Source organism: Dermacentor variabilis, unplaced genomic scaffold, assembly GCF_050947875.1.
Source record: "Dermacentor variabilis isolate Ectoservices unplaced genomic scaffold, ASM5094787v1 scaffold_12, whole genome shotgun sequence".
NCBI lineage: Eukaryota > Metazoa > Arthropoda > Arachnida > Ixodida > Ixodidae > Dermacentor > Dermacentor variabilis.
The window spans coordinates 8878435-8905345 of NW_027460280.1; the positions used below are offsets into that span (position 1 = coordinate 8878435).

General features: G+C 44.2%; 1 protein-coding gene and 1 pseudogene across 6 annotated transcripts in view; both read left to right on the plus strand.

Moving 5' to 3' along the window:
* Unc-115a (actin binding LIM protein Uncoordinated 115a) overlaps positions 1-26911 on the plus strand; it is a 593933-nt gene that overhangs the window by 368031 nt on the left and 198991 nt on the right. The window lies entirely within an intron of this gene.
* On the plus strand, positions 880-26075 carry LOC142566179 (uncharacterized; annotated as a pseudogene).

Sequence of the window (26911 nt, forward strand, 5' to 3'; positions counted from 1 at the left end):
CTTAGCCGCTAGGTTATAGGGTCGGGAACCATGAGGACAGCAAATTATCCCAGAAATTCTAAAGCCGTTGAGGTTGTGCTCTTCCCCTTGAGAGATTACACTTAAATGGATAGTCTGCAGAGAAAAGCTAAAATACCTGTTGGGATTGGCATTATGTATGAAAAAAATAAAACTCCGAACAGCTGGGCACGACAGCAAACTTGGATTTTTGCAAATGGTCAATAAAAATCCGTTTATCCGTTTTTCGTGAATGAAAAAAGAACTGGCATTTCCTTTAATTCCTACTTGACGCAGAAAAATTAAAGGGAAAGCACTGGAAAGAAAGGCAAAGAGCAAAAAGTGACTTGTTGCAGCCCAGGCAACAGTGGAAATGGGCGTTGTTTTTCAGCCAAATCTTCTCAAGAGTGGTTCGGCCATGGCTATGAATGGGAGAGAGTGGGCACTATTTTGAAAGCTGCCTATCGCTAAGTTGCGCTTTGGTCTTTGTGGGCATACTATATTAATCTAAATTTAATCGAATTTTTGCACTAGACTTCGATAGTATCATGTGATGTAAGTTTCACTCACTTTCAGTGGCCTGCTGTCTGACTTGTTTGAAGAGATGTTTGGAACTAACTTGCAATCGTGGTATTGTAGTCATCAGGCGTTGCATATTGTTATTTGATCACACTTGGGAATTGATGAGGCAGACAGCCCGAAGCAGGGCTGCTTCCTGTTTAGAAGCCTTTGTAAAAATTACGGCATTTGTAAATCGCAGTAAAATAAGGGCTAGAGGCTCCGAGAGATTTGAGTGTCGTCTCTCCTAACACCCGGCTGTTCTGAAAATTGCCAAGACGTTTAGTTAGGATGGGCTCTCGGCAGCAAGCAGCACGTGCTACGATGAGGTAGGTGAACCTAAGCTAGGTGCTGGCTGTCTGGTGTTGAGCGGGCAGTGACAAGATGCTCTGCCTAGGTCCATAATATATTGCCACCTTCGTTCTTGATGCCTTTTATGCCGCTCCCCCCCTTTCTCGTATCCATCACCCCACTCCCCTCTTAAAGCTCTTTACATTCAACATTCAACGAGTTGTTGAATTGCCTATGTTTCTATTCCTATGTTTCTGTTTACCTTTTCAAGGCGGTGCGACTGTGTGGACATTGTGGCCATTCACCTGCCCTGTCACCTGCTTGTTTTGGCTGTTTCTTAGCTTTCCAGGTGCTATACCCCTGTCCTTGATATATTTTGCTGTGCGCAAATCAACATTCTTTATGTCTTCATTTCTTATCCCGTTTCTTGCACTGTTTTCATTCTTAACATGTACACACTACACTAGCCCAACAGCAAGCTCTCAAGTTTATTTACATAGTGAAAGTCAGAGAGACGGGAAGAAGAAAGAAAGGGGGTGGAGGAATGCTTATTATGCATTTTCTAGACAAGCAAGTTGCAATATTTTCAAAATGCTTTTCTTCAACACAGCGTGGTCAACGATTCGGTCAAGTACCAAAAACGAGAAGCTCTTCGACGACACGAAGGCCAGCTGGAGAGCATCGATGGCCCAAGTTTTATGCACCCACTTGTCCCATCTTTCTCTGTGTGTAATTTTTAGCTCTGATCCCCCCTCAACAGTTACAGTTAACATGATCTGGAATGTGGTAGAGGTGCGTCTTTTGTGGTGCTGCAATGTTGAGGAATTGCAAATTGAGGAGGACGCAACGAGCTATGGAAAGAAGAATGATAGGTGTAACGTTAAGGGATAAGAAAAGAGCAGATTGGGTGAGGGAACAAACGCGAGTTAATGACATCTTAGTTGAAATCAAGAAAAAGAAATGGGCAGGACATGTAATGAGGAGGGAAGATAACCGATGGTCATTAAGGGTTACGGACTGGATTCCAAGGGAAGGGAAGCATAGCAGGGGGCGGCAGAAAGTTAGGTGGGCGGATGAGATTAAGAAGTTTGCAGGGACGACATGGCCACAATTAGTACATGACCGGAGTTATTAGAGAAGCATGGGAGAGGCCTTTGCCCTGTAGTGGGCGTAACCAGGCTGATGATGGTGATGATGAATGTTTTGCCTGCCACAAGTGCTGGGCAACACCTTTCTCCTACATTTCTCTCTGAAAGTGGCACACTCCTTGTGCCTATTTTGCCCAAGGAATGTGTTCCTAAATATAGTGGTCCTAAGCATCGGATTCAGGGGAGGGGGATTCTACAGCTGAAACAATTTTTTTCATCTCTCTGTTCATGCCTCAAGTTTACTTGCAAGCAGCAAAGTTAGGCTGTGCATCTGTAATCCACAAAGAATCTCATCACTGGTGCACTGGTGACAGGCACAATGCAAGGTCTCGTCGTTCTCCAGAGAACGACAAAGTCATCATTCTTTCAAGAACGAAAACTGTGGGGTTGTTTCACACAGCTTTTTGCATGCTTGTCAATTTTCCCCTCAGTAAAATTTTTCTCTATCTCTCCGCTCCTGTAATTGCTGTTGTATCTATTTATTTGTTGTTTTGTTTTATTTATTTATTTGTTTGTGTATTACAAAATATGGCAGGCCAACACCATGTGGAGGGGCTACACAAAGCAGGAAAGTGCAATTCGGCACAATAAATGGCACTTCGAGATTTCCATGAATGAAACAACAAGCACACACATACACACAAATACACACACACGCACACCATTCGTTCACTCAATCAAATACTCTTCCAGAGCTTTAACGAAATTGCGGACTGGAAAGACAGTTCCTGTCAGAAACTGTCCAAGGGAAAAAGCTAAAAATTGATTCAAGCAGATGACTTCCTGTGTGGCTTGTTCATACTGATGATAGCTGATGCAGTATGTTTAGTTTATGTTAAAAGGTTATGCATGAACAACAAATGGGTCAATTTCCGGTGTACTTGAAGTAATGAAATGTGATTGGTTTTCGTTAGTGTCATTGGTGAATCTAACCTTCTGTATTTGTTGTAAATGAACCTAATCGCTTACCTTTGCACCATCTCAAGCTGGTAAATGGTGGTAAAACAAAAATGGCGGCTGGCAGAGTAAGCCGAACACTCTAAACGTGTTTTTTTTTTTTCTCATGAGTACATTACATGCATTGAAACAGTTTTTTCTGTATCAGTAATAAATAATATTGTTAATATTGGCAAGTTAGCGGCAATAACGTAGTCATGCCCACTTTGAGGGGACGGAAACAGATAGGCGTGCTTAGCTGCCTGTGACATAAACACAAGGCGGGCATGCTGCGGAAACTGCGGCATTTGTCTTCACTACTATCCTAATACCGCACATTTCCGCTAGGGTAGGCAAATACCTTAGCTGCGTTACAAGCGTCGGCGTATGAATAGGGTACACTTCTGACGTATCAGTGTAAACGTGGCTACTATCGTTGCCGCTCGCGATTTGTTGCGTGCCCGCGAGTGCAGACAAGAAGAATCGAAAAGCACCTTTTTTGTTGTTGACCACAACCATTATAAAGCCTACAAATAATAAAGCCAAGGCAAGTTTGGTTGTAGCTTTCTTTTTTTTTTTTCATGGAAGTGCGGAAAGTGATGAAAGAAATGAAATGGGGCATCTGCTAACAATGTTCGGTGTGTGCAGACCGCTTGGTATGTCTTGAATAGTCGTTTCCATAGCATTCGACAGATGCTAAGCGCGATCATGATTAGCTAGACTTGGCACATGACATATCGCTGCACCAAGTTCGGGGTGCAATCGTTACGCGGCAAAGATAAAAGAAATCAAATTTTGACTACAAAATTCAGGGGTACGATCATTACGTGAGTGCGATTATTATGTAAGTAAATACGGTACATCACCAGGATCTTCAATTGGAATTCTAGCTGTGGTTGCCTGCTCCATAAGGAACATGCTTTTAGAATACAAGTTAAAATTTTGCGCTATGATTGTGGAGTCGGTTGCAACATTATTATGCATTCGAATTTGGTCAAGTGATCAGTCTTGCGACCTAGAAAATTCCAAAATTTTGGGGGATCGCTTCTGATGGTCGGGGAGCATCGTGTTAAAATAATGCGACTTTGCTAATTTAAACTTTGAGGTTAGTTCCTCTTTTTTTTCTTTCTACATCTTGCGTTTCATTTGAATAATTTCGCAACTTATCCAAGGATTACGACGATTAATACGAATCTTCCTAAAGGAAACAAAACGTTGAATATTGTATTGTACTGTATCCTTAAAGTGCTCGAAGGTTGCAATGTGGGCTTGTTGGTGATGCATCTTGAATAGGTATGCAGTAGCGTGATTAAAAGACAGGACACAAGAAGACACACAGGGACACACAGAGCGCTATAGTTTGTAAGCGCTGTGTGCATCCCTCTGTGTCTTCTTTTGTCCTGTCTTTTAATCGTGCTACCGTACACCTGTTCTTAAAGTGCAGCCATAAAGTGTCAAGGTTATTGCTGCAAGGGATTTTTAAATGTAATTGTAAAGAGTTGATAATTGCGTTATCGGCAGCATGTTCATAGTCTTTGATCATTTTAATTGGTCACATCCCAGAAACAACTGGCAAAGCAAAACTGAAGAACAACAGATGATGGTCCAAGATTCTAATTTCAACACTCCATCAAAAAAAGTCAGTTTCGCCTGAAAGGTGAAGCATTCATTGTGATAGCAAATTAAAGGACAGCTGCTAGCTATACGAAGTAAAGATAGTAGTTTGATCGGCTATATAAAGTTGTAAACATAGGCATACTAACTAAATTAACAATGTTGTCACGCAAACACAAGCAAACATGAACACATCTCGCTTGATGACCGCGAGAACTCGCTGTCAATACGCTGGAGTGAGGAAGCGCAGCAGCAGTAGGGAGCTAGTTGACCTTCGTTCTGTGTCTCGCAGCAACACGAACTAACCCGTGAAACATTGCGCGTGGCAGACTCTGTCCCCGTCACAGCTGGCTTTCAAGATACAGCAGACGGGTGGGCGTGCGCGCCCGCCCGGAGTGAAAGATAAAAATGTAAAACAACATGCAGTTACGAGCAAAAAAGCTTTCATGCTGATCAATTTGTTCAAGCAGTGTTTTGTTGACTACTCTCTTTGCAATCGCAACACCTCCACCACGTGAGCCTCGATCTCGTCTGTACGTGACATAGTCCGGTGGGACTATTTCTTCCTCAAAAATACCACTGTGTAACCATGTCTCGGTAATCACCAGTAGGTGGGGTTTGTAAGAAACAGCAGGACTTCAAGGCTATCATTTTGTTTACAATGCTTCTAGCATTCAAGGCTAGCACACGTAACTGGCACATATCTGGCGGGGGTGTCATCTTGCCATCAAGAGAATGTCTAGTGTTACTTTTAGCTTATGCATAGCTTGATTCTGAGTGTCGTAAGCGTAGAAAGAAGACCTCAGTTATTCTGAACAGGTGGCTTGTCAAGCACCAGAAGCACAAGTGTGTGTGTGTGTGAAAACATTTATTGTCATGAGGTCCGGAGGCTCGACTTCTCAAGCCAAGGCGGGCCGCTCCCACATTAGCACTGTCAGGCCAAGCCTTTCAGCGACATCATGGGCCCTCTGGACTGCCCTTAGTTGGTCCTGAAACAATGGGCTTTGAATCCTTTTCTCCCACTGTGTCCATTCTTCGAGGTTGGGGAGAGTCGCGGGACGCCCCGCCAGCATATGTCTAATTCCAATGATGCCATTACAATCATTGCAGTCCATCTTAATCTCCCTCTCTGGATATATTTTATTAATGGTATATGGTGTGGGATATGTACCCGTTTGCAATAAGCGCACTGAGACTGCCTGAGCCCTGTTCAATTTTGAATGTGGCAATGGGAATTGTCTGCGTCCTGAATAGTAATGCTTGGTAACGTTACGGTATGTTATTAAATGATCTCTAAATTCCCTGGCTTGATGGTGAATGACTCGGTTGTGACTGTCATGGTTAGCAAGTCCTCGTGCCAAGTTATGAGCAACCTCATTGAGGTTTATCCGAGTCTCGTCCACTTTCCCCATATGTGCTGGAAACCATCGGATTTCAGTTGTCATAATCCCAATGTTTTCAAAAAGTTTAGCTGCAACTCCAGCTACGTAGCCTTTATCAAAACACTTCATAGCGGATTTCAAATCACTGTAAATGCAGGCCCACTTATTACTCCTGATGGCTAGAGCAATTGCCGCTTGTTCCACCACCATGGGGTCCTTGGTAAAAATAGTGAGAGCGTCTTGCACCTTCCCTTGATAATTTGATACAATGGCCGTATATGCTTCTTTACCTTTCACCCAGGCAGCATCAACTATAGCTGCCAGTTGGTTCTGCTGCTCTATTTCCTGCAAGAGTGCTTTAGCTCTTGCCTTTCTCCTTTCGCCCCGCAGAGGCGTAGGCGTTTGGTGTGTTGCAACACCACGTACCCGAGCACACGAGGGTTGGACCCTCCCGCGTGTAGCCGTGCGCGGCTTAGCCGTGTCCGGGGAAAAGGGGATCCTGGGGGTTGAGCCAATGACGGGTGTTCGGACCGTTAATGCCCCCCGACGGAGGCAACACACCTCTTTTTTATTTATTTATTTATACTGCAGGCCAACATACTGGCCCATGCAGGAGGGGTAATACAGTTGACAAGGTAATAACAATGCAACAAAGATAATAAAAAAATGTATATATAAACAGTGCATGAAAATGATGCATCCCATAGCCACGTTACAAAAATCACAATGCTTCCCTTAGCACAGTAACTACAACAAAATAATCGCACATTTGAATTTATATGTGGATCAAAACGCTGTGCCAAACAACAATCGGACACTAAACATAACTAAATACAGGAAATTTCACATATGAAAACGAGAAAAATAGTGAAAAAAAAATTGTTTATGGTTGTGTTATTTTATGTGAAAAATAGTTTTCCAACGCATTTGTGAAGTTCCCCGATTGAAGTACTTCAACAGGGAGAGAATTCCATTAGTTTATAGTACGCGGATAAATACTATTCATGTGACATTTTGTTTTAGCAAATAATGGCGTAAGGGAAAAGTTGTGTCTATGTCTTGTTTTTCGCGCATTAAGAGGCGTTACATATTGAGGTATTTGAAGCCAGATTTTTCCATTTATGATGTTATGTAAAAACTGGAGACGACTAACTTTACGCCTGTGTTCTAGTGAAAAGATTTTATTCCTAAGCATTAGTAAGGACGGGGAATCCTCTCTTTTATATTTTCCAAAGATAAATCTAACGGCCTTCCTTTGCACACGTTCCAAATTCATTATGTCCTTTTCGGTATGAGGATCCCATACAACAGCTGCGTATTCAAGTTTCGGTCGCACGAATGTGTTATATGCTAAAATTCTTGTGTTTACCGGTGCCTTTTTAAGTTTCCTTTTCAAGAACCATAATTTCCGCAAAGCTGTTGAACATGTAAGGGAAATATGGTCTGACCAGGAGAATCTGTTAGTGAATGTGACGCCTAAATATTTGTACTGTTCAACTTCAGTTATTTTTGTGTCGTTTAGAACATAGGCAAATATACTAGGTTCCTTTTTCCTTGTTACTCGCAGCAAGACTGTTTTATGTACATTTAATGCCATTCCCCAAAGCTTGCACCAATTGGAAATTGCCATGACTGATTTCTGCAAGCATGCGTGATCGTTTCGTGAAGCGATTTTTTTAAATATGACACAGTCATCCGCAAATAGATTGACATGCACATCATCGGGGATTGCGTCTATTATATCATTAATATAGATCAAAAATAAAAGGGGTCCTAATACGCTGCCTTGCGGTACGCCTGAAGTTACCTGACGGACACTTGAGGAACATTTAATTTCTACGAACTGCTGCCTGTGTCAGAGATAGGCTTGGATCCATGATATAATATTTAATGGAAGACCAATGCACTCGAGCTTGTAGATTAATTTTCCGTGGGGTACCTTATCGCACGCTTTGCTAAAATCTAAAAAGAGTATGTCAACTTGTCTGGACGAGTCAAGTACTTCGGAGATTTCATGAACGACTGACACAACGACTGACACGCCTCTGCTTCACGTAAACGGCACCCCCGGACTGACCCACCCGGGGGAAATCGGCAGTCGCCTTTTCCTGTCCTCCTCTTCAATCTTCGTCTTTCTCTCTAGCTTTCTCATCTTTCCTGTCTTCTTTTCACTTCTTACTTCCGAATTTCCTGGCGGCAAGGGTTAACCATGTGTAGTATATCCAGTCTTGGTTATATGCATTAGGTTATAGTGGCGGTGCATAGCTGGCGTGTACAGGTTGCACACAACCTGTAGCGTCTCCTTGTTGGGCTCGGTGGTGGGTGGCTACCACCACCGCCGAATTTTGAAACCATATTATGGCCGAAGCTTTTCCGCGACTTCCAGATCGGCCTCTGAAAAGAGGCCGCACCGATGCACCTTTTCAATTTACCCTCCGAACCGACCTAGACAACTTTCCACGTTACCACGTCATGCATAGTGAAGGAACACAAAGTATGTGTAAGCTGTCGCCTTTCTTGGTGGCGAAATGCCTCATAGAAAAAATTGGAAAAGACTACAAAGCCTCAAAAATGACCAGCGGAGACCTGTTAATTAAATTGAAGAAGAAAGAACAAGTGCAAAAGCTGTCCGAACTCGCCAGTATCGGTGAAATCAAAGTGACAATTTATCCCCATCGTTCATTAAACACTTGCAGGGGCGTTATCTCTGAGGAAGATTTTCTCAGCTTGAGTGACGAGGAACTCCTCGAGGGGTTCCAAGAACAAAATGTGATCAAAGTGCAAAGAATTACAATCCGAAGAAACAATGAACAACTCCCGACCAAACATGTGATCCTCACATTTGGCACTAGCATTCTCCCCACTTCTCTCAACGCAGTATACCTAAAGATAAATTTCAGGCCATACATACCGAACCCAAGGCGGTGTTTTAAGGGCCAGAGTTTCGGCCACGCATTACAATCATGTAGAGGCAAAGAAACATGCGCGAAATGTAGTGCCAACGATCACCCATCTGAAAACTGTAACGCTCCCCCACGCTGTGTGAACTGCAAACGGGATCATCCAGCGTACTCACGATCATGTCCCTGTTGGAAGAAGGAGAAGGAAGTGATTGCTCTCACAGTAAAAGAGAAAATTTCATTTTTCGAAGCAAGGAAGAGACTCTCGCTCTTACCTCAAATAAGTTATGCCAATGTGGCGCGGCAGGGGGCAGCACCACATCGGTCTCAGGAGTCTACAGAGGTCACAGTCAGTGGTCCTGTGGCAACTCCATCCGCCCCCTCGGTGGCAGCAGCTAGTGCTGCTCCACCATCATCCAAGACGGCCCTGCAGACAGCTGTTCCGCAGGTCCCAAGATTAAACAGAACGCCAAGGCCCGAGGCGCGTGTCTCTGCGCCTGGCTCTCGATCATCCAGCGCCTCAAAGAAGGCGATGGAGGTTGATACCAAAACCCCGGCGCCATTGGCGCCAAAAGAACAGCGCTCTTCTGAGCGCTCTAAGAAGGACAAGGTCCTTATAACTATACAGAAAAAGGGACAGGCAACCTGAACGGTTCCCGCCCATTGAACGTGTACTGTCCCATATCGCATGTCACCTTTAGTTTTTTAAGTTCGCAAACACCAGTACATTTTTCATTTTACAAACATGGCTTTCATTGTACACTGGAATTGCAGAGGTCTTATACACAATATAGGTGACATCAAAGACATTATCAACACTTTTTCGCCAGTTGCAGTGTGTCTTCAAGAAACGAATCTTGGTCCAAAAAATAGTAACATTCTCAAAATTTTCACCGTTGTCTGAAGGGACCGCGAACACTCTAGCCATTTGTCAGGAGGAGTCACCATAGTCGTTCAGGGCAGCACCCCTACACGAAATGTTCAACTGAATACCTCTTTCGAGGCTGTTGCCGTCACCGTTCTATCGCATAAAACCATCACCATCTGTTCACTTTACATTCCACCCCATACTCATTTTACTACTAGACAACTGGAAAATCTAATACACCAGTTGCCGGATCCTTTTATTCTAGTAGGAGATTTTAATGCCCATTGTAGCCTCTGGGGCAGCGATAGAACAGACCAAAGAGGGCAAGTAATCGAAGATTTTTTATGTAACAGCATATGTCTTTTAAACTCGGGTTCACCAACATATTTCTCACCAAGCTCACGCAAATTTAGCTGTCTAGATTTAGCCTTCTGCTCACAGTCTGTTTTTAGCAATTTTAAGTGGGAAGTTCTGGACACTTCATATGGAAGTGATCATTTGCCGGCATTTATCAAGCTAACATCCCCATTACCTACCATAAACTATGCGCCACGTCGCTGGAAAATACATCTTGCCGACTGGCCCCTTTTTATGAAACATGCAAAATTTAAAGAAGTCTTTTCAAATGAACTCAATATAAATGAAATAATGAGAAGTTCACTGTAGTTTTAATTTAAGTGGCAGAAAGCGCAATACCACAAACATCCAGTCTTGTGCACAAAAAAAAAGTTTCCCCTGGTGGACTCCTGAGTGCACAGAAACAAAAAAGCTTCAAAATAGGGCCTGGGGTATGTTACGAAGACACCCCACCTATACCAACCTTTTATGCTTTAAACAGGCCAAAGCCAAGGCACAATTTATCAGAAGGCAGGCAGAAAAAATCATTGTGGAAGAAATACTTATCTTCCATAAACAGTTCAGTCAAATCTAAACGCATGTGGGAACAGGTTAGAAAGTTTCGGGGAGACTACTCATCTTATACAATACCGTTACTTGCAAGTCCGGACACACAAACAACAATACAAGAACAGGCAGATATCCTTGGCGAACATTTTCGTGATGTATCCAGTTCAGGGAATTATACAAAGGAATTTTTACAGTACAAACAGTCTGCTGAAAAACAGAAGCTGCCCACTACTGGCGCGTTAAATGAACCATACAATTCCCCCCTCACACAACAAGAAATAAACAGAGTCCTTTCTGCAGGGAAAAACACAGCGCCAGGACACGACCGTATTCATTACGCCATGCTGGCTCATCTATCTCAGGCATCTGTAGAAGCTCTCCTTAAGTTTTTCAACATAATCTGGGAATCAGGTATAATACCCGAAGAGTGGAAAAAAAGCTATAGTAGTTCCATTTCTAAAAGCCAGCAAATCCTCAATATCTGCAAGCAGCTACAGACCCATTGCCCTCACGAGCTGTTTGGCAAAATCATATGAAAGCATTATCAATATCAGACTCTCATTTATTTTAGAATCAAGAAACCTCATAGACCCTCACCAGTGTGGATATAAAAAGGGTTGTTCAACTACTGACCATATTGTCCGTCTTGAACATGAAATTCGACATGCATTTTTACACAAACAACATTGTCTTGCAGTTTTCTTCGATTTAGAAAAAGCCTATGATACCACATGGAGATATGGAATTTTAAGAGACCTGGCTGACCTCGGCATCCGTGGTAAAATGCTGAATTGCCTAACTGATTTCATGTCTAATAGAACATTTCAGGTACGTATGGGTACAGTTCATTCTAATACATTTACGCAGGAAAATGGCGTTCCGCAGGGCTGTGTTCTCAGCATGACGCTGTTTATAGTAAAGATGAATTCAGTTAATAAGATTATACAGTCGTCTCTTATGCACTCCGTTTACGTAGACGATCTCCAAGTGGCTTGCCATGCTTCAAATTTGACAGCCTGCGAAAGGCAGCTTCATATGACAATAAACAAACTTATACAATGGGCCAACAAAAATGGTTTCCGTTTCTCCACACAAAAAAACAGTTACTGTTTTGTTCTCTCAGAAACGATGGCTACACAGTGATCCAGTCCTAAAACTGAACGACACCATACTGCCGGTGAAACAAGACCATAAGTTTTTAGGAGTAACCTTTGACACCAAACTTAACTTCCTAACTCACATAGAAGCACTAAAGAATAAAGCAAATAAAGCTCTAAATATCCTTAAAATTTTGTCTTATAAGCACTGGGGTTCCGACCGAACGTGCCTTTTACATGTTTACCGGTCTCTTGTGCGTAGCCTTTTAGACTACGGCTCCGTGGTTTACGGCTCAGCCAGACAGTCCTACATCCAACGACTTGACCCGGTACATAACCTGAGACTGCGACTGGCAAGTGGTGCCTACAGAACTTCCCCTATTCCAAGTTCATACATCGAGCGTAATGAACCCTCCTTACAGCAGCGCAGAGCATTCCTCACTTTTTCCTACGTACTCAGAATTCAGTCATCACCCCAACACATATGCTACAACATCTTCACACCATGCAACACACGCTTACACTACACAAATAAACTGAACACGATTAGGCCACTTGTCCTGCGGTATGAGCAACACTGTCGGGATTATGACATTCCCCACGAAGTCCTCATGGTTGCCAAGAAACCACAACGGTTGGCCCCGTGGCACAATTTCACACACATGTGATTGGACGTTAACACATCTAAAGAAAAGAGACATCCCGCACGAACACATTATACAAGAATTCCGTGCACTTCAGGACAATATCAAAATAACATGCAATATTACACTGATGGTTCTAAAACAAAAGATCACGTGGGTGTGGGGGCCGTAACGGAAAATTGGGAAACAAGTATTCGATTACCACAACAAGCCTCTGTCTACACAGCCGAAGTATACGCAATATGGACTGTAGTTAAAAAGAGCATAGCCGACAAACACGAAAACACAGTAATATACACTGACTCTTTAAGCACACTAAAGGCTCTACAGCTGAAATCTGAGTGTGAACCCCTGATAGGAGACATTTTAAATATGTTGGCGCTTAACAAATACGGGAGGTCAATTCGTTTCTGCTGGGTTCCAAGTCATGTTGGGATACTGGGTAACGAAGCAGCTGATAGATGTGCATCGATGGCAGCGTAGAAAGAGATAAGAAACACAATACTTCCATTCAAAGATAGCATCCGTGCGATTAGAAAAGCCTTAACGGCAAAATGGCAACGCGAATGGGACCGTTGTGTTGACAACAAGCTACATCTCACTAAACCCATAGTTGGCGAATGGAAGTCATGCTGTCATCAGGAGCGGTTCATCGAAGTAGTTTTATGCCGACTACGCATTGGGCACACACACCTCACACATTATTTACTTACGAAAGAAGACACACCAACATGCGAGAAATATCAAGAGCCACTAACAGTTATGCACATCTTACTGACATGTACGCATATTGAAACACACAGACGAGCACTTTTGCACAAATTATATCAACTACACATACCTTTACACCCTGCTCTAATTTTAGGTGATGATCCGCTAGTCCCAATATGTGACATCCGTAAAATTCTATGATGACACTGGCTTTTTACATAAAATATAGATTATTACCATAGCCCTTTCCTTCACAAACTGGATTTTAAAACATCTCGTGTTTGGCGCAGCATAGCCTTAGCCGCTTTTGCGCCATTAAACCCCATTTAACTTTCTCCTTTCGATTTATATTCCGGATGCATGTTTCTGAGGAGAGGGTTGGTTCTGTTCTTGTTCCTAACTTCAGTCCTTAATTCTACTTCAGCCTCTATTTGGCTCCTTGATGTATTCAGTTCTGCACCTATTGCCTGTAATATGTTCCTGCCAGTTCGTGACTTTGTCAATGTTTCGTGTTGAGCTAGATGTTGGGCCTCTGCGATTTCTTCCATTGTGTTTTGCACCCCTAGACTCATGAGTTTGTCGGTTGCAGAGTTACTGGGTATCCCTAGGGCTACCTTAATGAGCTTCCTGAGCATCACGTTAAGTTTGGTAAGTTCTGCCTGCTTCCATTTGAATAATCCAGCCACATAAGTGAAGTGACAGAGAGCAAAGGCGTGTATTAGCCTCAAAGCGCTGTCTTCTCCTAAGCCTCTGTGTCTATTGTTAATTCTCCTTAGTAACCTAATGACTTCATCTGTTTTATTGGAGATATGTTGTATTATTCTATAGTTAGTATTGTTTCCGTCTATGCGTTACCCAAGAACCTTGATTTTTTTCAACTAGCCTGATTGCGGATCCTTCATGAGTGTATAAGCACACTCTTGGCTCATCTTCCGGAATGTAACCTCTTGGTTTATGACCTTTTCTGCGATGTTTAATGACTAAGAGTTCTGATTTGGCTGCCGAGCATTTCAACCCCATGTCTTTCAGTGTGTTCTCTACAACATATAAACTTTCCTGTAATCTGGTCTCTGTCTGTCCTACATTGCCCTTGGCGCTCTATATGGTTATCTCGTCGGCATATATCACATAATGTATACCCTCAATTTTCTCCAGATTTCTTGCAACCTTGGACATTGCTAAATTGAATAGCATGGGTGAGAGTACAGCCCCTTGTGGAGTGCCCCTATTTCCCAAATTCTTAGCCTCTGATTTAAGCTCACCCAGCATGAGTTGTGCAGTTCTATTTCTAAGAAAGTCCTTAATCATGTCAAAAAGTCTCTTACCTAAACCCATCTCGGAGAGAACGTCAAGTATTGCCTTATGCTTTATATGATCAAAAGCTTTTTCCACATCCAATCCCAAAAGAGCTTTCGTATGCGCTGGGCTGGCCTGTATAAGTTGTTTGATCAGCACCATAGCATCCTGAGTTTACAGCCCTGGACGAAAGCTGATCAAGTTGTATGGGAGGATGTCGTTCTGCTCAACGTATTTCGTGAGTTGATTTAGGATGACATGTGCCATAGCTTTGCCTAGACATGACGTTAAGGAAATAGGACGGAGGTTGTCTAGAGTGAGTTGTTTGCCTGGCTTTGGTATGAGGATAGTATTGGCCTCCCTCCATTCCTCTGAGTATACCCCTTTTCTCCAACATTCATTGAAGTGTTCAGTTAGATAAGAGATTGATTCATCCTTTAGATTTCTTAATATCTTGTTAGTTATTCCGTCAGGTCCAGCCACCGATCTACCATTACGACTGTGAAGAGCCGCCCTCACTTCACTCTCAGTGAAGTTCTGGTCAAGTTCTTCACACATGCCTCCCGTATACTCGGGGCTCTCGTCTCCTTCGTTTGGTTGTTTAAATGGGAGATATTTGGCTGCGAGACTATCCATGATATCCCTCTCTGTTTTATCTTGGCTTTCCTGATGAACCAACTTAGCTATAGCTGTTCTCTTGCTTGTCCTTGTTTCATTCTCATTGAGCAAGTGCTTGAGGAGGTTCCAGCTACCTCCACGTTTGAGTCTGCCATCAGCCGAATTACAGATCTCATCCCACTGTTGCTTCACGAGGGTCTTCGAATGATCATCAATTTCTCTGTTTAATTGTGCTATATTTTTCCTTAGCCTTCTGTTAAGTCTGCGTTTTCCATCTCTGTAATATAGCCTGTTTGGCTTCAATCAGATGCCCCAGCCTGCTGTCCATAGCTTCAATATTTTCCTCTGTCCTGATTTCTTTAGTGGCCTCCTTGACGTCCTCTCTGAGCTGGATGACTCATGTCTGAAGGGGCTCCAGCTGGGCATCTAGAGGCCCCAGGCCCCACTTTCCTTCTGTTTGCCCTAATTTTTTCTGAACCGATCCCAATCAGTGAACTTGAAGATTCTAGTTTCCTGTCTCGGTATGCGTATGGTTATGTGTGTGATGTAATGATCGCTTCCGAGATCCAAGTTTGAATTTTTCCTAATTGGCTCCTCTTAAATTGTTTACAAAAGTAAGGTCTGGCGTGGAGTCCCTGCTTGTGGACGTGCCACAACGGGTGGGATACGCCGGATCAGCAATCAAGCATAACGCCAGATCCATGGCAAGACTCCATAGCTCCTCTCCCTTCTTTGTGTTCCAAGTGTATCCCCATGTGTGATAGGGAGCATTAAAGTCCCCTCCAATAATGAGCGGGGAGTTTTTGGCAACCGTAAGCACCTTGTTGAAGAGTGCTGTTACCGTTTTTACACGATTGTAAGTCGACTCGAATGTAAGTCGACCCCCCCCCCATAACGCTAGACCGGGGAAAAAAAAACAAAAGAAAAACCCGAGAGCGCATTCGATAACGAAAATTTATTAGTAGCTGACATGGTCATTGGACTACTCGTCTTCACTAGTGCTGCCATCGTCATAGTTGCTGCGGTCCCACAGCGCGTCATGGTCCAGCGAAATTTCAAATTTGGCAAACGACCGCACCAGGTCATCGTGCAGAACAGCAGCCCACGCCAAATGCACCCAACCACACGCAGCCGTCAGGGAGGCTCTTTTGACAGGTCCGGTTGGCGTAATTTCGCAGTCTTCTGCCGCCAGCCACTCGTTGTACTCACGGCGGAGCAGAACCTTAAAATTCAGGCGGAGGTCCGGGCTTATTTCATGACCACGTCGCACTTCACTGGCAGGGACCGATCATGCATTTCAGCGACGTACGCCGCAAGCTTAGCCTACAGCTCCGGAAAGCGTCTAGACTTCGGCACGTGGGAAATTTCTCACTTGCCGCCACAGGGTGAAAATTTCGCTTCGCTGCAGTCGCCACTCTCGCACCACCCGTTTAGAAACATCGAAATTGCGGCCCGCTGCGCAGTGATTTGTTTCTTCGGTGTAAAGGATGGCAGCCCTCTTGAACGCTGCTGTGAACGAGTGCCGAAAGATTAGTGGGCCTGCAGCACTCATGACGACTGGGGAAGCGTAGAAGTAGCCGAAGTGGAGCGCGTCAAGAAGTTAATCAAACCAATGCTTTTAAACAGAGAAAGAGAAACCCGCGAGCGGTGTCTGCTCTTCCATGAACTACCGATACTCCCCGCAAGTGCCGCCGTTCTGAGGGTGCCGCCGCAAATGGGAACAGCGGCGCTTTTATCACCTATCGACACCCCCCCCCCCCCCCCCATGAGTGTTGCATGCACTGTAAGACTCTCAAAAATGTTGAAAAACCCTTCCGAAAAGCGAACAAACACGCGGGATAGCGAAAAGATACGGGTAGGGCCATAGAGCAAACATAAAACTGTAACTACGTTGTAGCTCTCGTTAATATGGCTTTTTTTTGGCGGGGCCATGTTTTGGTTTCGATTGTAAGTCGACCCCCCAACTTCAGACTTTCAAATTTTAAAAAAGGGGTCGACTTACAATCGTGTAAATACGGTAACCTCTGTCTCATGTCTCATGTCGTTAGGACTGCTGTAAATATTCAAGCAGGAAATGCTTTGCGTCTTACCTCTGGGGCCGTATAACGTAAAACTATTCCAATATGTTTTTATTCCAATCTCCTGACGTCAAATTTGTGTAACCGCCGACGCAAGCATCGGGCGGTCACCCGCAGGGTTGTCTGAACAGACCAATCAAATGCTCCCCTTGTTCATAGGAAGTCACTTTTGTTTGCTTGAAAAACGAATAACATTGCCTGCAGTGAGTGGCTTGTCTTATCTAATTGGCTCACAAGAGGCGAGGAGCATGCTCAAGTGGAGAGGGATTCAATGGGGCCGAGCCAGTGCACTGAATATCGATAACCGGATGAAGAGGATGCTGCCGGTGCCTGCGATTGGTTCGCTTTCTCTTACTTAGCTTGCGGTGGCTCGTCGACTATCGCGGCGGCAGGCAACGGAAACTTAAGAATGACGCTAAACGGATCCTCCGCAAAGAATAGTTGGCAGAACGAGGTCGTAAACGTGCAGAAATTTTTGGAAAACGTTACACGGCCACGCAAAAAGGTTTATTACACGCAAATACACCCATGCTCTCTGGCAGGAGCGAGTAGCCAGTGCCGGAGCGATCGGCGGCAGCCATCTTTTATTCCTTTCGGAACGGGGCAGCCTGAGCCTATTCAGTAGAAAATTCAGTTTTGTTCGGCATATCAATGTATTGTTAACTCGTACGCGTCACTTTGACGTGGTAAGTTTTGCGGTTTTGTGACGCCGCGTGAGAGGCAGGTGAAGTGGGTGCAGCCCGAAAACTTTTGACCAATAGCCGAGGGCTTATGGCAAAAAGGCATTGAATCAGAAATAACTATTTTTGTTTTGCTCAGTCAAATTATGCATAATCATTGTGTGCACGTCATATCAGATGGGGAGCTATCGCAGTTTTCGGGATGTTGCGTGACAGACAGGTGAAGTAGGGGTGGTCCAAAAACGTTTTTGACCAATCGCGGTAGGCTGATTGCAGAGTTGGAATAGAAAAGTTTGGAATAGTTTTACGTTATAGCGCCCCTGTTCCTTTTAAGTATTATCTCAACTAGAATAAGTTCACTCTGGAATGTCTAGGTGAATATCATGCTCAATGTATTGCAACTTTTTGTCATTGAGGGTCGCCAACCCCCTCCCCATTTTTTTGTCTCTACATATAACTTTGTACTTGTTTGGAACTTGTACTGTTTGTATAACTTGTTTGGAATCCAGTCCGTAACCCTTAATGACCATCGGTTATCTTCCCTCCTCATTACGTGTCCTGCCCGTGCCCATTTATTTTTCATGATTTCAACTAAGATGTCATTAACTCGCGTTTGTTCCCTCATCCAATCTGCTCTTTTCTTATCCCTTAACGTTACACCCATCATTCTTCTTTCCATAGCTCGTTGCGTCGTCCTCAATTTAAGTAGAACCTGCTTTTCGTAAGCCTCTAGGTTTCTGGCCCGTAGGTGAGTACTGGTAAGACACAGCTATTATACGCTTTCTCTTAAGAGATAACGGCAACCTGCTGTTCATGATCTGAGAATGCCTGCCAAACGCACCCCAGCCCATTCTTATTCTTATGATTATTTCCGTCTCATGATCCGGATCCGCCGTCACTACCTGCCCTAAGTAGATGTATTCCCTTACCACTTCCAGTTCCTCGCTACCTATTGTCAATTGCTGTTCTCTTCCGAGACTGTTAAACATTGCTTTAGTTTTCTACAGATTAATTTTTAGACCCACCCTTCTGCTTTGCCTCTCCAGGTCAGTGAGCATGCATTGCAATTGGTCCCCTGAGTTACTAAGCAAGGCAATATCATCAGCGAATTGCAAGTTGCTAAGGTATTCCCCGTTAACTTTTATCCCCAATTCTTCCCAATCCAGGTCTCTGAATACCTCCTGTAAACACGCTGTGAATAGCATTGGAGAGATCGTATTTCCCTGCCTGACGCCTTTCTTTATTGGGATTTTGTTGTTTTCTTTATAGAGGACTACGGTGGCTGTGGAGCCGCTCTAGATATCTTTCAGTATGTTTACATATGGCTCGTCTACACCCTGATTCCGTAATGCCTCCATGACTGCTGAGGTTTCGACAGAATCAAATGCTTTCTCGTAATCAATGAAAGCTATATATAAGGGTTGGTTATATTCCGCACATTTCTCTATCACCTGATTGATAGTGTGAATATGGTCTATTGTTGAGTAGCCTTTACGGAATCCTGCCTGGTCATTTGCTTGACAGAAGTCTAAGGTGTTCCTGATTCTATTTGCGATTACCTTAGTAAATATTTTGTAGGCAACGGACAGTAAGCTGATCGGTCTATAATTTTTCAAGTCTTTGGCGTCCCCTTTCTTATAGATTAGGATTATGTTAGCGTTCTTCCAAGATTCCGGTACGCTCGAGGTCATGAGGCATTGCGTATACAGGGTGGGCAGATTGTTCTAGAGAAACTGGCCACCATCCTTCAACAAATCTGCTGTTACTTGATCCTCCCCAGCTGCCTTCCCCCTTTGCATAGCTCCCAAGGCTTTCTTTACTTGTTCCGGCGTTACCTGTGGGATTTCAAATTCCTCTAGACTATTCTGTCTTCCATTGACCCAGTGAGCATAATTTTGTCCGCTAAGGTTACCAGGCTAAGCATAATTACCTTTGGCCTGGCCTCAGATGACCTGATCGCTTGTTGCAGCGCCGCTTTTTTGTGTTAAAACCCACGACAATTCCATTGCCACACACTAAATCCACGATTACTCTCCATTGTTATTAGGTGAGGCTGCCTTTCTATTACCTGCTATTTTCCTCTTTGTGATGGCCCCCGACAATCCAGGAATGGACTTTATACTATCCGCCTCCGATGGCAGATACTCGTCGTCATCCCCTCGCACGGTACCCGCCGTGGTTGCTTAGTGGCTATGGTGTTGGGCTGCTAAGCACAAGGTCGCGGGATCGAATCCCGGCCACGGCGGCCCCATTTCGATGGGGGCGAAATGCAAAAGCACCCGTGTACTTAGATTTAGGTGCACGTTAAAGAACCCCAGGTGGTCAAAATTTCCAGAGTCCCCCACTACGGCGTGCCTCATAATCAGAAAGTGGTTTTGGCCCGTAAAACCCCATAATTTAATTTCAATCCCCTCGCGCCTCCATTTTTCTAAGTCTTTTCTCCGCCGTTAGCCTCCATTTCCAAAATTTGTCCACTTTAAAGCACAAGTGCTTTACCTTCATAGACAACCTGCATTTTTTTCCTTGTCGAGAAGCTTTTGCTGCATTACTTTCAGAGTTGTGCTCAATACCCAAGTGAAACGGCATCAGGTACTTTATACCTTTGAGTTTTCTTTTCGTCCCACGCGAACCCTCTTTTTTGGTGACTAAATTGTCATACTTAAGGTACCCTATATCCTCGGGCTCCTTATCTTTAACAGTAGCCCAGAGCAGCTTTCTAATTTTTCTTAGCCTAGGCGAGAAGTCCATTTAAGTCCTCCGAAATGGACATTTGAGTTCCCTTCAAATTCAAAACATTCATGAGAACTGTCGCCTTTTCACTGAAATAAAAAAAACTTCATAATCACGAGGTGCTCTTTAGTTTCCGCTTTTTTTCCCAAGCATTGTAGTCTCTCTAGGCTCTCAACTTTTGTGTCGTTTGTGTTCAAAAATTTCCGTTCGTACATACCCCTTAAGGGGGGACGGGGCCTTTGAAAACCGAAAAATCGCGAAAAAGTTGATTTTTGGGAAACCACATATTCGGGCAGTATGTCTTATAAACTACCATTTCTGTAAATATCAACGTGTACTTCATCGCGAAACTATTTCAAATAAAGTTTATAACGAGCCGCTGCAGCCCTCGAGTGGCGAGCGAGCACTAAAAATACCCCTACTTGGTGCGAACGCCATTTCTCCACCCTTCCCCCACGAGCGCCACCATTTTGGTGTTGTTTTGTTCGTGCATTCTTGTGCTTTCTTTTCCCCCCACCACCCGCGGCGGCAGCGCAGGAGAGGCGTAAATTGCTCTTGATTGGAGGACTCGCAAGAGCTTTCAAGTTTCCCGTGGCTGAGACCTGAAGCTGTGATTGGGCGAAGCGCGCGTTCCTCAAGGACGCGGGGGAGCCCTCGACTCCCATTGACTGCTGCGTGCGATGACTTAGTGGTCTCCTGCATAATGCGTCCAGCTGTCGTCTACTTCAGCTCCTCCATCGCCGGCGCCCTTTGTGTGTTCCGCTTCCCATCGTCTATCTTTGCAGCCGTTCGCATATTCTCCAAGTTTCTACCGTCCTCACGCGACAACTTTCAACCGTCATTACGAGACCGTTGTTGCATTTAGCCTGCCGATTGTTCGGCGGTGGGCCACGATGCGCCCTATCAAGCTCGCCTACATGGCAAAACTCGCCGCTCGTCCGCGCGCCGACAATCATAGAGTTACTATACTGACTCAGAGGACAAGCTACCCATAGGGCCCATGCATTGAAATCTGGAACCGCAAGAGCGCCGCTATGTTGCTACGCGCTGAGGTTGCCAGCTCCTGAGACGCTTGCTAGACTTGGTGACAGTAGTCAGTTTTAATCCGGCAACCGTAGCAGCGTAGCAGCATGGCATCTCACTTGTAGTGTCGTGATGTGTGCGTGCAGCCGTGTGTTTGGGCTTTATAAGTTGGTTTTTTATTCTATGTTGCGGGACGGTGTGGGTGTGGTCCATGATGGCCGTAGAGGTGGCAGTTATGCAACCGAAGGAGGATCCTGTTGAAGTTTCCGGCGGTATGCGGTTTTCAGCGGTCACGCCTGTTGCAGGAGTGTCACTCGACGAGGTTACGAGCTCGAAGCTGTGGTCAGATACCTCATTGGCGTTCCGTAATTCTGTTCGCAAGGGCGCGGTATGTTGCAAAAGCCGCTTTTTCGATCCATCGTTGCTGTGCTAGATCAGGTTTTTTTATTATTATAAGTACTGGTCCAGCTGGTAGGGCACATGTAACCGACAAACGGAAGTCTCAGGAGAGCACCTGAGATTATAATAAAGCAGGCGGCGCAGGAACTCCAGGGCACCCAAGGGACAGTGGGGGTATCAAAGCTCGAAACAGAACGGTACGTAGGTTGGGGCCGCCGAGGTAGGTGTGTGCCAGGCTCCCCTGGCACGCGCAGCAGTGCCGCGCAAGGTCGAGATACTTTAAAGGCACCTGCGCCCATGATCTTTCGTTTGCCTCGGTTCAGTGAGCACGATTAACGAGAATAATATGGAGGGCATCCGGTGCAGTCGCGAATGCGTCATGGCAAATGTAGCTCGCGTCGCCTGGCGTGTGTAGTAATATCAGAGTTGGTTGTATGAACTTTATGCATAATACGCTTTGTTACGGTACCTTAACGGAATTGGACTAGAGGACGGTGTTGGTACATTTTTTCGTACCGCCCTAATCCTATACCCCCCACTACAAACACACACACATTCCCCCTTTTTTTTAATGTATACATATAATTCCTTGCCATGACAGATCACAGCCTCCTTTATTTTTGAAAAATAAAGGAGGCTGTGGACGGATTGACCAGTTCAAGGTGTCAACTTGTCAGTAACTGTCAGGAACCACTGTAGTAAACACAATTCCACGATCGGATTGTTTACTTTCATTTTTTGTTGTAACACTGAGGACTACATAGAACTTTATTTTGTATATGTGAGAGAAGTATGTGGATTTAACGAGCTTAAGCCAATGTGCGATACACAGACAAAGCAGCTGCTACAACATGAACTGCATTGAGGGCCACACAACACATCCGTAATTAAAGGTGCAAAATATAGGGGGAAGCTTCAAAATACGCTCTGTAGCACTGCAAGGTATAACATATATTGTATGTGTTTAATAAATGTTCAAAAAAACAATGCATCAATGTCCCATTTGCCTTCAAGTTTATTATCAAGTTCAAGTTTGCTGAAGTTTATGAGCATATTTACAACAGGAATCTACTGACACAACCGCAGTCAAGGTGGCTGTTTGAGGTGTGCTGGCTGCCTAAACGAAAGAAAAAGAAAGAAATTAGATGAATTTCAATACCGGTGCTATTGCTTCTTGCCTCTTACCTCCACGGCCTCTTGGCTTGCGGAGTCTGTATGAGGGAGCTGCTGTGGCTAGGCGCAGGCATTGTCTAAGCAAAAAGAAAAGGCCATTGAAATGGGGAATTATCGAAATAAATGCAGTTGTTATGTCTGCTTCTTGCACTCTTCTTGCCTAAAAGTTTTCAAACATAGTGTCCAGTACACACCAGCACTTTGACTGCTTCTGCTTTTTACCTGCAGGTGTTGCTGCGAGATCCTTAGTGTGGCTGCGTGCAGCATTGTAACACTTGGTGTAGGCATTTGAAGCGGTAGCCAAAAATATAAAGAATAATCCTTGTCTGCATGAATGCTTTCAATTTCTAAATGCAGTGGTAACTATCACTATTAGTGCAAGGCCCCCCACATCTATGCGGCAAGCGCCATAGCTCGAAACTGAATTTTTCCTTTAGTGTTTCACAAGGCGTCTGATATGTCCACATTAGATGTGATGTGTTTGTTTTTATGTATCCCAGTGTGGAGAGAGCATCATTAAATTGTTTTTTATTGTGTGTCTTGTTTTTTGGTTTATTTGTGAATTTATCAAGCAGCAGTCCCGTGATGCTAAAGTGCCTTATGTAATGGCAATCCGCTTTTGTTTTGCAGAAAAACAACGCATTTCCTGACCCATTGTTTGACATCCCCTTACTCGCATAATTTTGCAGAGTATTCTACCTATATTGACTTGCTTGACCTCCACTAAAGAGTCTTGCATTTTCAAATACGACTCTTTCCTTAAAATCATTCGACACTTCTCATAATTTCTGTACCTTGGGCTTCTGATACTCTGCATTCACCATTTTTGCTTGTTTCTGACTAGAAATGTCTTCTTTAATTTAGAGCTTAAATTTTACCTTTGGAACACACGGAAGGGCTTGCCATTGCATATCTGCATAAAAGGGAAATGCTTCATTAAACATTTGCAAAATTCAATAGAAGATTGATGAATGCAGCTTGCAGTGTGATATGACTGAATGAGCCATAAGAGTAACTCATCTCACTTGGTAAATTAAAGCACATATTAGTGTGATGTACAAGATACGTTACACTAACGTGGTGGGTTCTCTTGCTTATACAGCAAAATAATTGGTGCACGAGAAAAAAATTATTTTTGCATACCCCTTGTACACACTGATTTAAGGAAAATGAGCTGGAGCTGTCCACATGATCTACTTATTTTACCTGCGAGTATGGTCAACAAACTGCTCCACCGGCGCAAGAATTTGTTGTGACAAGTGCGCCTGGTGTCATGTGTTCATCGACAGCGGCTTCCACATCCTCTTTAATCTGCTTCGGACAGTGCGATCGCGTCGTCCACTGTGCACTTGAAAACAAGTTTGCTGTTGTGTGAGAATTAAGAGGCGGCGGATAAAAAACGTGCTGCTGTGCAACAAGGACTTGGCGCTATTTCAGCGACGGAGGGAAAATTTCAAGCAATGGAGCGCGATCCTGAAGCTGCCACCGCTACAAGTGAAGGTGAAAAATTTCTCCTTGTGCAAATGGATGCCTTAGGCAACCTGCTATCCGGGACCCCGTGCCAGTGGTGCTTTGCGACTAGGATGAAGGTTCAAGGAGGCACCCAAGTTGAACTTGCAACAAAGCTTGAGCTGCTATGTTTATATTGTGGAGTAGTTGCAAGCTCGTGGAGTTCTGCTCGTCAGGATGACTCAATGGCCTTTGATGTGAATATATGAGCCATTGTGGCAACAAAACAGATAGGGAAGGGACAAACAGCCCTCAATGACTTTTGGGCACCAATGAACGTGTCCCATCGTGCCCTGCATCATAAGACTTTTCAGAAGCACTTGAAGAAATTCAGGGAACTGCAGACACAGTGCATAGACAAGTTCTATGCAGACTCTGCTTCTGCTGTGAAGACCACCTTCAAGGAAATGGATCCATATTTCAGCATGGATATCACAGTAAACTTTGATGGAACATGGCACAAGTGTGGCCACATGTCCCATATTGGAGTTGGTGCAATAATTGAATATCATATGGGCCTCATCTTGGACGCCATCGTTTTATCAAACCAGTTCTTTGGTTGCCAAGTAGGACCAAAGCCTGGAGACTCAGGCTACGCAAGCTGGCAGGAGGATCATGTGTGCCAGAAAAACTCTTAAGTCTGGGAGGATGGAGGTTAAGGCAGCTGTTATCCTTTTCTCACGTTTGGTGCCAAAGCACAACCTCCGTTACACAACGCTCATGTCTGACAGAGATAGTGCGACGTTCTCTGCCCTTGTGCAAGATGTTTATGGACTGGTCCCCTTTTCAGAAGAGAATGCCTGAACCATGTCCAGATGAGGATGGCGACAGCACTACGCAACCTTGTGCAGAAAAGGGACAAGGCTTTAGGAGGGAAGGGCAGGCTGACAAAGGCCCTCATCGACAAGTTGATCGACTATTATGGCTGGGCCCTATGGAACAATTCCAACGATGTGGCTGTAATGAAGCAAGCAGTGATGGCATCGTACCACCACATGATATCGACGGACGAGGATTCTCACCATGACTTGTGCCCTGAGGGTGCAGACTCGTGGTGTCGTCATAACACCAGCAAGAGTGATGGTGTGCCACCTCCGAAGCATTGGTACAATCTTCCAGGCTATGTTGCAGAAGCACTGCTACCTGTTTATGAGCACCTCTCACAGGCTTCTCATCTGCAATGCTACCTGGGGGCAAAGACGCAGAATGCATCGGAATCATTTCACTCCGTGCTGTGGTCCCTGATGCCCAAAGAGCAGCATGCGTCGCTGATTGCTGTGGAGACAGCACTGCATGAGGCAGTTTTAAGATATAATGCTGGCTGCAACAGGGCCACCCAAGAGCTATGTTCATCAGTGAGGCTAACACCTGGCCACCTGGCCATTCAACTACTAGCAGCTGAGAAAGATTCTCTACGCTTGAAAAAGTCCAAAAAGCAATCGCAAGAGAAGGTGGAAAGGCGGCAAAAGAAGAGGGTGCCTAAGGACATCTCCAATTATGCTGCAGGGTCATTTTAGACCAATATATGTGCTCAAAACTTTCAAAGCTCATTTTCTCAAAACGACTTTTTTGGCTGGTGAGGCTGTTTGTTCCAGCCGTATCTCTCTAACCGCTCATCAGATTTCCAGGTCTTTTTTTTTTTATTGTGTATCTGAATAAATTTCGTAGCGTAAGACGAGCCCTTTATATTGTCAGTGATTTGTGATATTTAATCAAAATTTGATTGATAAAATCTTAATTCGGTGGTCTGCTAAAATTTTTCACCAAGGAAATTTAGAAAAAGGGCTCCGTCTTGCCCTGAGGTATCCATCTGGGAATCATCATAGTGAATTTCACAGTTGCAGCACCTTTTCAAAATTCTCCAGGCCTGGAATGAGAAAACCATGTGCACCATTCTGACTTATTGCTGTAACTTAAGAACCAGTGAACACAACTGCATGTAATTTTGTAGTTCTACTGATGCTTTTGTCGTGAGTCTATCCTGAAAATTTCATTAAGATATCTCAATAAACAAAAAAAGTTGCTATGCGAAGGTAGCCTCCCCCTTTAAGACTTAACCATCTCTGCTTCAGACTCCTGAATACCATAAACGAGCAGATTGTTTCGTCAAGAATAATTTTCATTGTAGTCCGCTTTTGTCCTTAGTGAAAGAATCTTTAAGCAATTGCTCGCAGGCTTCCATCTATCCTTCCAGCTATTCGCGAGAGCACTTCCAGTTTACCTTCAATGAAGCCAGTCTCTCATTTGTTGTGGAAATCTGCAAGTCTAGCTTAACTTTGATAAACTTTAGTTCACATGAAGAAGCCTTTTGATTTTGAAGAAGTTGTTTGAGTTACTCTGCTATCCCTGGGCC